Source organism: Orycteropus afer, unplaced genomic scaffold, assembly GCF_000298275.1.
Source record: "Orycteropus afer afer isolate SDZICR_OR568_19922 unplaced genomic scaffold, OryAfe1.0 scaffold00024, whole genome shotgun sequence".
NCBI classification, from domain to species: domain Eukaryota; kingdom Metazoa; phylum Chordata; class Mammalia; order Tubulidentata; family Orycteropodidae; genus Orycteropus; species Orycteropus afer.
The window spans coordinates 10,010,750-10,018,593 of NW_006921611.1; the positions used below are offsets into that span (position 1 = coordinate 10,010,750).

Genomic DNA, 7,844 nt, shown 5'->3' on the forward strand with positions numbered 1-7,844 from the left:
TACAAATTTGTTAAGTGTTATTTTAAACCATAGAATATTATCTATCATAATAAATGTTTCATGTACAGGTGAAGGAGATGTGTATTCTCTTATACACAATATGTCAATAAATATCATTTAGATGAAGTTGGTTGATAGTCTTGTTAAAGTTTTCTCTATCCTCTTTGATTTTTTTCTGTTATATCAATTACTTAATAGGAGTGTTAATTTCTTCAAGTATATGTGTAACTTGTATTTCCTTCAATTCTATAATTTTTGTTTAATGGATTATGAATTTCTTTTGTTAGGTTGGTAACAGTACAGTTATATCTTCTTGGTAAATCAACCCTTTTAGTATATAATGCTTGGTAAAATGCAGTGACATTCATAGACTTTTAGGTTGCCTATAAAATGAAATCAATCATTTACTGATATCCAACAGACTTATTGCAGATAATATTTCTTTTTTTCTTATGTATGACTTAGTGAGGGAATTTATTAATTGTAAAAGCAGAATATTACAAAAAATTGCTAGAATAATAGTTTACTTACTTATTTAAAACATGTGTCTTTATTTAAAAGACACAAACACCATAATACAAACTTAGAAAACAGATAAAGGAAATATACAGGTTACAGTTTCACTCTACTCCTCAAGGAACCATTGCACCTTGTACGTATATTTATTTTGAATTCTCTGTTTGCTTATTTCTCTCCCTTACTATGTATATCTTGGGGGGTGGGGGTGGTGGCACAACAACTTTGTCTGAATTTCTGGTGCTGTGGTAAATGGGTTTCTTTTATGTGGCCTTTCTGCTGCTGGTTTATAATTTTCCCAAAATGATTCATTGAGCCTCAATCTGCTAATGATTTGTTAGTTTTCTATCTGCTTAAGCAGCTTGCAAAGACTAGTCAATTTGCTATCATCCACATAAATGGCTTGCAATCACACAGTAGGATTGATTGGTTTATGATTTGCTAGGAAAGCCACATCTTAGAATTAACAAGAAGTCTTTCTACTTAAGTGGTCAGCCTCAAAGAGGACTTCACTGAAACTCCTGATCAACATGAACTTTGAGAGGAGTGAATCCTTTGGACCCAGGGTGCCTATGCTGAGAACCTTCTAGACTCAAACAAAAGGGTTGTGCTATGGGTCAAATGCTATAACATTAAGATGATAATGATGAAGACCAAGAGAAATGGTACCAAGCATAGAAGAACTGAGTGATAGAGAAACTGTGGCAGTGGTATGAGCAGCAGGAACTATGAGATAGACAGATGATGGCAGTGGATAAGTCAGCCCAAGTTGTAGAGCTCAACACCTTTGGGCAGTAGGTCACCAATGAAGCTGAGTGTCCCCAAAATGGTAAGCAGCTATAGTCCAGGCTGTATATTTAATATTCTTTCCCAAAACCATGCAGGCAACCAAGCAAAGCAAGTGTCAGCATAGGGTCCAAGCTGGCTTGCTTTTGACCAGTGGCAGATGCTTCACTAGTGCTGAAAGCTATAACTCTAAGGCCAAGAGGAAGTTTATCCAAAGAGGGTAAAAAAAAAAAAAAAAAACACCCATGTCTGAAGGGCTAACAAGTTGCCCACAGAGGTTTAGGAATACACCATATAGGAGCACCTGCAAATAAGTTTTGTCTTGAAAGCTGTTGTAACGATGACCTAATGTTGGCACAGGTCCAGCATTGTCCAAAATCTAGTGATTGAGACCATGACCAGTAAGTATAGGGAGCTAGAGCCAGCTAAGAAAAGTGTTTGAGACAGACAGAGAGAGAATGAACACAGTCACAATGCACCTGACCTGAGCCAGTGACTCACTTGCTGACAGAGACACACACCTGCTGACACCTGATCCATGGCATATCCACTCAGTGAAACTGAAAAGTTTTTGTTATTGTTGTTAGATGCTGTTGAGTTGGTTCCAACTCATAGCAGTCCTATGTACAACAGAATGAAACATTGCCTGGTCCTGCACCATTCTCACAATCTTTGCTATGTTGAGCTTATCATTGCAGCCACTGTGTCAATCTGTCTCATTGTGGGTCTTTCTCTTTTTTCTTGAGCCTCTATTTTACCTTCTCCAAGGACTGGTCCCTTCTGACAACATGACCAAAGTATGTGAGACAAAGTTGGGTCATTCTCACTTCTAAAGAGGACTCTGGCTCTACTTTTTCCAAGATAGATTTGTTTTTTTCTTCTGGGAGTCCATTGTAATTTCAACATTGTTCCTCCAAACCATATTTCAAATCCATTCGGTTCATCTATGGTCTTCCTTATTCATTGTCCTGCTTTCATATGCATAAAAAGCTATTGAAAATACCATGGCTTGGGTCAAGCACACAATGGTCTACAAAGTGACATTTTTATTCTTAAAGATTTTAAAGAGATCTTTTGCAGCATATTTACCCAGTGTAAGATGTCTTCTGATTTCTTTCTTTCTTTTTTAAAATATGGAATGCTTCATGAATTTGTGTGTCATCCTTGTGCAGATTGCCATGCTAATCTTTTCTGTATTGTTCCAATTTTAATATATGTGCTGCCAAAGTGAGCACTGTCTTCTGATTTCTTAATTGCTGCTTTCACAGGCGTTGATCTTGTATCCAAGTAAATTGAAATCCTTGACAAATTATTTTTTTTCTACATTTATTGTGATGTTGTTTATTGGTCAAGTTGTGAGGATTTTTGTTTTCTATGTTAGGATATGATCTGTACTTAAGGCTGTAGTCTTTGATCTTCATCAGTAAGAGCTTCAAGTCTTCTTCACTTTCAGCAAGCAAGTTTGTGCCATCTTCATTTCACAGGTTGTTAATGAGTCTTCCTCCAATCTTGACACTACATTTCACTTCATATAGTCCAGCTTCTTGGATTATTTGGTCATCATACAGATTGAATAAGTATAGTGTAAAGATACAGCCCTGATGTACACACTTCCTGATTTTGAACCAATCTCACTATTCAAATGACTGCCTCCTGGTCTAAGTATAGATTCCCCACAAGCACAATTATGTGTTCTGGAATTCCCACTCTTCACAGTGTTATCTATAAGCTGTTATGATCCACACAGTCTAATACCTCTGCATAATCAATAAAGCACAGGTGAAATTCTTTCTGGTATTCTTTGCCTTCAGCCAACATCCATCTGACATAAGCAATGATATCCCTCATTCCACATCCTCTTCTGAACCCACCTTGAATTCCTGGCAATTCCCTGTCAACAAACTGCTGCAAAGGTTTTTTAATTATCTTCAGCCAATTTTACTTGCATGTGATATTAATGATATTATTTGATAATATCTACATTCTGTTAGATCACCGTTCTTTGAAATGGGCACAAATATGGATCTCTTCCAGTTGGCCAGGTAGCTGTCTTCCAAATTACTTGGTATAGATGCTTAAGTGCCTCCAGTGCTGTATCCATTTGTTGAAACATCTTATTAGGTATTCCACTAACTCTTGGAGCTTTGTTTTTCACCAATTCTTTCAGTGCAGCTTCAACTTCCTTCAGTGCCATCTGTTTTTGATAATACGCTACCTGGTAAAATGGTTGAACATTAACCAATTCTTTTTTGTACAGTGACTCTATGTATTCCTTCTAGATTCTTTTGATGCTTCCTGCATCATTCAATATTTTACCCATAGAATCCTTCAGTATTACAACTCAAGACATGAATTTTTTTTCAGTTCCTTGAGCTTGAGAAATACTGATTATGTTCTTCCCTTTTGATTTTCTAACTCCAGGTCTTTGTACATTTCTTTGTAACAGATAACTTTGTTTTCTTGGAGCCTCCCTTGGAAATCTTCCATTCAGCTTTTTTACTTCAATATTTCTTCCATTTACATATGTAGTTGCATTTTATTGAGCACCTTCTATGAATTAGTTATTATGCTGGTCTCCTGAACTGTGTGCATAAACTGCATTTAAATCCCAAGCAATTGTAAGACTGCTAAGGCGACACTTTTTACTGTATGACCCAATTGGGTTACACACATGAATACAGTCAGAACAAGGCCAGGGGTTAGTTACTCTCCATTCAAGAGCAAGTTTCAGAGTTTTTTCTGACATCCATTTTGGTCTTTCATTCCTCTCCTGTCTTTTTAATGATCTTTTGCTTTCTTCATGTATGATGTGCTTGATTTCATCCCACAACTTGTCTGGTCTTCAGTCACTCTTCAGCACATAAAATCTGTTCTTCAGATTGCTTCTAAACTCAAATGGGTTATACTCAAGGTAGTTTTTCAGCTTTTGTGGACTCATTTTTATTTTTTCTGCTTCAAGCTGAACTTGCATGTGAGCAATTGATGCAGCCAGAATGTTCCTTAGAAACGAGAATAGCTACACTTTGTCTCATTTACTTTTGTCATGGGGCCATTCCCTGGAGAAGGATATCATACTTGGTAAAGTAGAGGTTCACTGTAAAAAGGGAAGACTCTCAATGAGATTGAACACAGTGACTCCAATGATAGGCTCAAGCATAGCAAGGATTGTGAAATTAGTGCAGGACCAGGCAACATTTAGAGTTACAATGAGTTGGAGCTGAATTGATGGCACCTAAAAATAATATCAGCAATTGATAATCTGTTCCACAGTCAACCCTTGGCCTTGTTCTGACTGTCTTTGTGTGTGTAACCCAATTGGGTCAGATAGTAGAGTGTCATCTTAGTGGTCTTACAATTGCTTAGAATTTAAATGCAGTTTATGCACACAGCTCAAGAGACCAGCATAATAACTAATTCATAGAAGGTGCTCCATAAAATGCAGCTACATATCCACATAATAAATAACTGAGATTTCCTTCACTTTACACATTTATATTTTAAATATACAGATCTATGCAAAGGTATTCTTTGTGTTTCATGTTACAGGATGTCATCCATCCCAGTATGCCTGGGACTATTCCAATTTTAGTACTGAAAATTCTGTCTCCCAGAGAACTCCTGAGTTTTGGGAAAATTGGCATGACTGGTCACTCCACAGCTTTTAAGGTTGTATCTGAATGCTTCAAATGAAAGCAGTGTGATTTGAACTACATTTTAATTTGTATGGCTGATATCAATCAGTTATCCAAATGATTATAATTGAGTCACAAAGTTTATTATCTTGATTTTAAGGCTGGGATATATAAAAATAAAAAAAAAAAAAGAAGAGAAAAGAAAAGAAAACTATTTCTGTCTAGTTGATTCCAATCTATAGCAACCCTATAGGACAGAGCAGAACTGCTCCATATGTTTCCTAGGCTGAAATTTTGTGGACGCAGACTGTCACATATTTCTCCCATGGAGTCACTGGTGAGTTTGAACTGCCCACCTTCCAGTTAGTGGCTAAGTATTTAACCCATGCACCAGCAGTATTCCCTAAGACATATATCAAAAAAACAAACTCTTTGCCATCAAGTCAGTCCTGACTCATAGTGATCCTTCCTTGGGTTTCCAAGGCAGTATCTCTATGGAAGTAGATTGCCCAGTCTTCTCTCTGAGGAGTGGCTGGCGAGTTTGAACCATCAACCTTCTGGGTAGCAATCAAATAGCTTAGGCACTATGCTACCAGATCTCCATAGGACATATAGGTGTTCAAAAATTATAATTTGAATGAATGATGATTATAACTTTCATTTTTATTTTTCCATGGAAACTTATCTTTTCTTTGTAGAAAATAACATTTGGCCTGTTTCAGATGATTTAATTCATAGGAGGCAGAGAAAGCAAAATTAAATTTTAAAATGTTTTTCCCCCAGCATTCTACCCAACCAGGTAAAAAGTGGAGCACTGAGTTAGAAGCTAGTTGGATGCCTGAATAATGCCATCAGCACACATTTGACAAAGATGTCTCCATTAAATATTAATCACTTCTAACAGGAAAAAAAAAAAAAAGCTTAATATTGTTGGAGGTAACTGATAGAATAAGTTTCTCTCTTTGACAATGATTATCCTTGAACTCCTTTTTCCTTCTATAAACCCCACTTTTAATACCTTCTTCTGTTTTCAGCAAGATATTGTTTGAAATTGTGTTAACAAGCTATTATGCAAATATAAATCACACTGGTTTGGAATTGTTCCATAGCAGCAAAAGCAATCAATGTTCTTGCCGGCAAGAAAAGTGTAAATGTCTTTAATTCTTTGGATATAAGAGTCTGAGAAAAAGTATCAAACTACAAAGAAATAAAATCAACTAGACTGTATATGTTGAGAATAACATTGTTAATTCAATTCTTGGAGGACATAGAAGTTAATTACCAACACTCTTGGTCTCTTATGATTTGAGATGTATTTGAGTTTATAAACAGATACAATCATTCTCTGTATCTTTCCCACACTGATAGATTTCCACAATAATGGCTTTGGCATAATTGAGAAACTTTTTCTTCCAAGACATGAAAGGCAGAAGTTGCTACCATAGGTGAGGTACTGAGATGAACAAAAGGAAAGGACACATGCACATTTCCTCAGCCATCTGTTTATTCTACTTCTCCCAATTTTTAAACTAAATATACAAGATAAATAATAATGTCTACTTTCACAATTTTTAAAGAGATAAATTAAAAATGCCTATTAGGTTCTTATTTCTTCATGAATCTTTCCAGTTTAAGAAGAAGTTACAGAAATCAGGCAAAATAAGGCATAAACAAAGCTGTACATTCAAGCATGTTGTCCAGTCTTCCACTGCAGTAGATACTTTCTTCTTTTTCTCATGCTATAATGAAGAAGTTTTTGTCTGTTTTTTCAAAAATAGCCAAAGACATTTTATTTTTCCTAAAATGATTTTCCTAAAAGAAGCTCTGGTGGCACAGTACCTAAGGCATTTGACTGCTAACCAGAAGGCTGGTGGTTCAAACCCAGCAGCCACTCCTCAGAAGGAAGATTGGGCAATCTATTTCTGTATGATACCACCTCAGAAACCCAAAGAGAGGACATTATGAGTAGGATCCGACTCGACAGCAGTGAGTATGGTTTGGTTAGGTAAAATGATTAATGTTGTTAGCTGCTGTCAAGTCAGCCCTGGCTCTTTGGCATAGAAGACAAGAATTGTACAATTGAGCCACCACTGCCTTAAAAAATAATAATAGTTGAAATCTACTGAGTACTTACTGTAGGCTTAAAGCACTCAGCTACTAACTAAAAGCTCGATAATTCAAACCTACCAGCTGCTCTATAAGAGAAAGATAAGGCAGTCTGCTTTCATAAAACAGACTTAACTTAACTTGCCTGTTTAGGGGTACATAGTCAGTAAGTGGAAGAACTTGTTTTCCAGCTTAGAGAGCATGAATAAAGTCAGTAAGTTCTGCCAAGGCTTTGCCACAAGGAAGGACTTTACATGAATCTATAAGAAATAGTGAGTCTGTATCCAGAAGAAAGGAAATAGTAAAGGTCAGAGCACAAATAAATGAAGCAGAAAATGAGCAAACAAACAAACAAACAAAAGGAGAAAACCAACAAGAAAGAAACTGGTTTTTCAAAATGATTAGCAAAATTGACAAGCCACTGGTAAATTTAACAAAGGAAAAGAAAGAGAAGCTGCAAATAAGATGAATAGTAAGTGAAAAGGGTGACATCACAATAGAACTAACTGAAATGAAAAAGATAATAACAGAATACTATGAATAATTTTTTTCTAACAGATTAAAAAACCTTGAAGAGATGGACAAATTTCTAGAAAAACAAGACTTATCTAAACTAACCCAGTCTGAGATAGAATACTTGAACAGACCCATTAAAAAAAGAAGAAACTGAGCATGTCATAAAAAACTCCCCACAAAAAAAGTTCCTAGCTCAGACAGCTTCACTGGAGAATTATACCAAATGATCAGAGAAGAGCTTTCACCTATACTACTCAAACTATTCCAAAACACAGAAAATGGTGGAAT

The 7,844-nt window shown here is 36.0% G+C and overlaps 1 non-coding gene across 1 annotated transcript; it reads right to left on the minus strand.

Moving 5' to 3' along the window:
* Positions 1 to 2,429: 2,429 nt before the first annotated feature.
* On the minus strand, positions 2,430 to 2,537 carry LOC122152265. Its single transcript, XR_006164486.1, has one exon. It is a non-coding gene; the product is annotated as a U6 spliceosomal RNA (small nuclear RNA).
* Between the last annotated feature and the right edge of the window lie 5,307 nt (positions 2,538 to 7,844).